The sequence below is a fragment of the Oryzias latipes genome, chromosome 10, assembly GCF_002234675.1.
Source record: "Oryzias latipes chromosome 10, ASM223467v1".
NCBI lineage: Eukaryota > Metazoa > Chordata > Actinopteri > Beloniformes > Adrianichthyidae > Oryzias > Oryzias latipes.
In genome coordinates, this window is record NC_019868.2 from 15271995 (window position 1) to 15278195 (window position 6201).

Below are 6201 nucleotides of genomic sequence, written 5' to 3' on the forward strand. Positions count from 1 at the left end.
CCAAGTGGAAAGTAGGATTCAAAAACTGGTTTCTCCCTCTTTACTTTTTAATTTTGATTTTTAAGAGTCAATCTGTAACTCAGTTGCTCCTCATCCCATCACAAATCACATTAATTTAGCTGTATGACTGTGATTTACTCAATGTGCTGACCTTCAACTTTAAACACTTAAAATCTAAACCTGTCATTTTCAGGAACATTTGTTCATTTGTTCCAGGAACAAAGTTCTAGTGATTGGAACACTGGACAGGCTGGCAATCTGTCCAGGGTGTACCCCGCCTTTGCCCAAGTTAGGTAAAGCTCTAGCACCCCTGTGACCCAAAAAGGGATGCAATGGGTCAGGAAAAGGGATGAATAGATATTGTGAATGGAAGTTTATTAACTTTAAACCTTTTAAAAGGCTAAAATGGTTTAAAAACGTCCCACATGACTGAAAATTTTTGCAGTCATCTTTAAGGTTTATGGTGGAATGGACAGAAATTGTTATATATATGTGAACATATTGTGAGAACATTGAGCATATAGGAGTAGCGCTTTGTATTTTTCTGGCCTTCTATATATATATCAAGTAATACATCCACAAGTCTTCATGTCCATTGAAAAAAATAGTCAGAAAATTACAGAATGTAACTGTATAAAGTTTGCATTCAAGCCAATAACTGAGATTTAACAAGAAATGTTAGTTTTGCAACACACTAACATTTTATTTGGCACAAGCACATCAAACTCCCCTTAAAATAATATCTTGAAACTTATTGTGCTCTCGATATATTATTCAACCCCCAATTAACTTGAAACAATCCAGTCATGCTGATTTAATTTACACAAAGCTCTGTAAGACAATCATTGTTGCTCATCCACTCCAAAGTATCAGGAAATCATATTGGAAAGAGAAAGTGTTTAGGAGTGCACTGCAGCAAGTTTGAAAAAAATAATAGATACTGTTTTTTAGTAGACAGCACATAAAAGAAAAAAAATGGAAAGAAAATTTGATTAATGTGATCATGCACACCTACTAGGTCTTGCATATTTTTTTGCTAGGCCAAACTTGTTTGTTTGTTTATTTATTTATTTGTTTGTTTGTTTGTTTGTTTATTTATGGATTTTAAAATTTACAGTGCATGTTTTCTTGTTGATTCTTCTAAGTTGTGTTTAATTTTTAATTCTCTCTCTAACATGACATCACTTTTTCATGTTTTAACTGACATGGAGAATTACAGTTTGCCCTGAATCTGTTTGTTTTTATTTATTTATTTTATTAGAGACAAATTAAAAGTATTTCTGTTTGTGTAAATATATGTCTGTAGCTTTTTTAAGCATGTTTATTCACTGTTGTCACAAAGGTATAAATCCCTTAATGTATGACAGATGAAGTGAAAAAGGTTTAGGTTTTACTTTTATTTTCTCATTTTCTTATTGATTTATAGGTTTACTACAACAAGAGAAAGAACAATGGCTACTTTTGGATTTTTTGTGTGTTCTGTTTATTTTTTTTTGTTCTCTTTTAAGTAACAACCACATAAGAATAAAGGGGAGTTTGCTCATTTAAGTTGAATTTGCTGTTTCGAAAACAAAAAATCCATTATAGTCTGTGGTTTCTTTTTTTATATAATACAAGCACACAAAGAGCATGACAAACAACGTAAAATGAACATTTCTCCATATATTTAGAAAACTGTCAAAGTTCAAGATCTGTGCTCAAATTGTTTTCATACACTATCTATAGCATATCCAATCCTTTAAGGTCAAATTATATAATTTGTCCCTAGCTGTGAAATTCACCATACAATCTCCCATCATGCTGCAAAAAGCTATGAAAGCTGCGGCTAATGTGAAAAGGGGAAATGAAATGTTCAACTATGTAAACAAAACAACGTCTTTAAATTAAGTTGTAATCTCACAAATTTAGTGACTGAACGCTATTTGTTTCTCAAAGATACAATTTCAAGCAGTTTCTCTTCAGGACCAAGGACAGCGACAGGTATATTTCTTGCCTGAAACGAAAATCCTTACCTCATCTGATGTTTTTCTTCTGTCAGGAAGCACAAGTGTGTTTGCATGACTTCCAGGAACTATAGTAGATCCAACACTCATTCTGGGTCCTACTAACATGTAGCGTTTGTCTCCAGATCTGTACTGGATGCTGTGACACAGTGTTCCATCATAATTGGGCTCTGGCAGATATTTGGAAGTATAGTCTGTGGACTTGGAGCACTGCATTGCAATCAGCACGATGATGCTGATGAGAAAAAGCAGGGAAACGGAGCCCAAAGTGATGATGAGGTAAAAAGTCACGTGACTGTCCTCATCCTCTGCTGCTGCACTTTGAACATCAGAAGCTGCAAATGCCTCTTTGGGCTCCACAAGTTTGACAATGACAGTAGCTGTTGCTGAGAGGGAAACGTTGCCATTGTCTTTGACCAGGATGAGCATTTTGTGTTCAGCCTCGTCTGTCTCTGTGAACGAGCGGAGAGTTCGGATCTGTCCTGTATAGCGGTCCAAAGCAAAGAGACTGTGGTCAGTCACTTGCTGCAGTGAGAACAGCAGCCAGCCGTTATATCCTATATCAGCGTCATAGGCTCGGACTTTAGTCACCAAGTGTCCTGCGTTCACGTTGCGGGGAATCTCCTCCACCCCTTCAGCAGAACCGTTGGAGCTGACTGGATACAGGATGACTGGAGCGTTGTCGTTCTGATCCAGAATGAACACGTTCACTGTCACGTTGCTGCTCAGAGGAGGACTTCCTGAATCTGTGGCAACAACGTGGAACTGGAAAGTTTTGACACTTTCAAAGTCGAAGCTTTTCAGAGCTGAAATCGTACCATTAACTTCATTTATATTTAAAAATGACGTCACGATTGAGCCCGAACTTTTTCGATCGAGTGAATAAGTGATTTCGGCATTCTCAGCTCCGTCTTTGTCACTTGCACTCACTGAAAAAATGGACATGCCAGCCACGTTGTTTTCATTCACGTAAAAAGTGTATGGGGTTTGGGGGAAAACAGGGCTGTTATCGTTCACATCTTTCACATCTACCTTTATAACCTTTGTAGATGACAGAACTGGATATCCTAAATCTTGCGCTGTTATTGTGACGCTGTAAACCTCTGACGTCTCCTTATCCAGATAATCCTTAGTTATCAATGCGTAAGACTGTCCGTCGGGTGATGGCTTCAGTTCAAACGGCAAATCGGCTGGCACGCTGCAGAGCACCTGTCCATTCACCCCCGAGTCACGATCTGTTACCCCCATCAAGGCAACCACAGTGCCGGGAGGCGCGTCCTCTGCTATCTGACTTGACAGGGAGGTGATATCTATGTCCGGCTGATTGTCATTGACGTCCTCCACTCTTATAATCACCTTGCAGTTAGAGGAGAGAGACACGGCCCCTTTGTCCGCAGCCATCACGTTGATCTCGTACACCTGCTTTTCCTCGTAATCGAGGTTTCCGTTCACAGTCACTTTTCCAGTTTTACTGTTCAAAGCAAACGGATCAGACACTAATCCTCTGAATTTACTTCTCAAAGAATATTCAATCTCACTGTTCACGCCCTCATCAGAGTCAGAGGCGTTTACTGTCAGCAGATATGTCCCTGTGGGTGCGTTTTCTTTTACTGTCACTGTGTATTTTTGTTTGTCGCACACGGGTGGGTTGTCATTAACATCTGATATAATAACAGTAATATTAAGAATACCCGATTTAGGTGGTTTTCCTCCATCGATTGCTGTGATTATTAACGTATGCCGAGCTGTGTGCTCCCTATCCAAGGGTCGCTGCAAAACAAGGAAGGGGACTTTCCCTTCTTCCCCGAAATCTTCCGTTTCAAGAGCAAAATACTGATTATGGTTTATTCTATATGAATTGATGGAGTTCGGCCCAACATCCAGATCCTGTGCTCCCTCCATTTGAAATCGAGAGCCAACAGCAGCCAACTCCAGCACCTCCAATGTGCAATTTCCTTCTGGAAATGTCGGTGAATTATCGTTTATATCCAGGATTTCGACAGTTACCTGGTGCATTTCCAGAGGATTTGAAACCACAGCTTTTAGATTTGTAATGCACGGAGCGACGTTTGCGCACAGCTCCTCACGGTCTACTCTCTGCTTCACGAGCAAAACTCCATTCGTCGGGTTTACCTCAAACAGATCCTGCTTTGTTCCCGATACAACCCGCAGATTTCTATCCGTCAACACTTTTAGATCCAAACCAAGGTCTTTGGCCACGTTTCCAACACTTGATCCTGGTTTCAATTCCTCTTGGATGGAATATCGCAGTTGAGCTGAAATCTCCTGAAATCTAGTAAGTATTAGCAGTGCCAAACAAAGGGAAAAACGCGCATCCTTCCATTGTCTTTTGACATCCATTGTTTGAAAAAAATATTTTTAAAAATATGAACGTAAATCCTTGCAACTCGTTTGGATTGTTCCTCTCCTTAGACTCAAGAACATTTTTTGATGAATAAATGAATTAAAATGGTAGCTGCTAAAACGTACTTCAGCCCCTCTAAGGGTTTCCACTGTGAATAGGTTGGAAAGATGCTCTCTTACTCACATCGCAGTATTGACAGTGTAACAACGCCACCTACTGTTGACACTGTGAAGACAGTGTTTCTTTCAAATGAAAAATAATCAAAAAATGATTTAATCTCTCACCGAATGGCCACGTTTCACCTCAGAGATGCTCTGTCTGCTCAGATAGTCTCCCTGGATGGCATAAGTATAGCCCCCAATTCCACAGTTAGAAACATTGGGGTTTTATTTGACCAGGATTTATCATTTAAGGCTCACATATCTCAGGCGTGTAGAACTGCCTTTTTTCACCTGCGGAATATTGCTAAGATCAGAAATATACTTTCTAAGAGTGATGCTGAAAAACTCCTCCATGAATTTGTTACGTCGAGGCTGGATTACTGTAACTCTTTGTTAGCAGCGTGTCCTAAGAGTTCCTCGTCTCTGCTCACCTGACCGAGTACCTCCTCTCTGCTTCTACTCCTACACCTGGCTGTGGTTCCTGTCTCCGGCTCGACTCGCACCTTTGACTGTCCCCCCAACCACGGCTGGATGAAGATCGTCTGCTGGACTTTATATATGTAGTTGTAGAGTTAGATAAGTTAATTCTTTTCTCAGAGTTCTGGTAAATCCCCTGTCCGTCCTGGGGGAGGATCCCTCCTTCATGTGGGCACCCCTGAGGTTTCTTCGTTTTTTCCGGAATCCGTTTTTTTTAGGAGTTTTTCCTTACCGCGAAGGGGGGTCTAAGGACAGGGATGCCAGTATAGCTTAGTCAGTTTGTTAGTTCATTTTAGTATTTTCCTATTGAACTCTTTGTATTCGTGATCCTTTTGAGTTCATGTTTTACTTCGAAGCCCATCGAGACGACTGTTGTTGTGATTTTGGGCTATACAAATAAAATTGAATTGAATTGAATTGAATTGAATGTACTATACCAGAAGATACTTTTAAACAGTTTTTTGAGTGTTTGCAAGACAATCAAACAACAAACAACAAATGAAAGTTTATTTTACTTGTGTTTAATCTACATTTGTAATAAAAAGGATACATAGAATGTTTAGTGTTTCCTTTTAGTCTTTGCAGAAGTGTTGCTTTGTAAACCTGACGGATTTTAGCAACACAAAAAAAGAAAGAGAAAAGAAAAGAGAAAACTTGATTCAGTCCCATTGTGTATGTACTTTTTTCTTATGGAAGTTACATTTTAAGCCGTTGTGCTACTCTGCACTCTACCATAGACTCAATTTCTTAGAAGAAGTAGCAGCGACACCTTGTGGATCTAATCTGCAAATGTCTAGATGTATTTCCTTTTATTCAATTAAAAAGAAACCCTTGATTTGCTTTTATTACATATGTCCATTAATTATCTTTCAACAGCTATACATGGCAGTAAAGGAAAACATAGAGAAAGTAAGCACACAGTGTGGAAGCCTTGTGACCTACATACGTTTTTCTGTCTGTGCACCCCTCCCAACTGCCTCAGTTACACGTCGGTGCTGGAAATAGGCCAAGAGTGCAATGCGCATGTGCGATTTCTGCCGCAGTCTGCATCACCTCCACCCATCACTGCAATTTTAAGCCATGGTGCTGCAATGACTTCACACATTTTTGCTGTGCAGATCTTATTCTAACAGAAAAGGTGAATCCAGTGCAAACCTATGAAAAAAGAAGACATCAGATGAACTCAAAGGGTTGG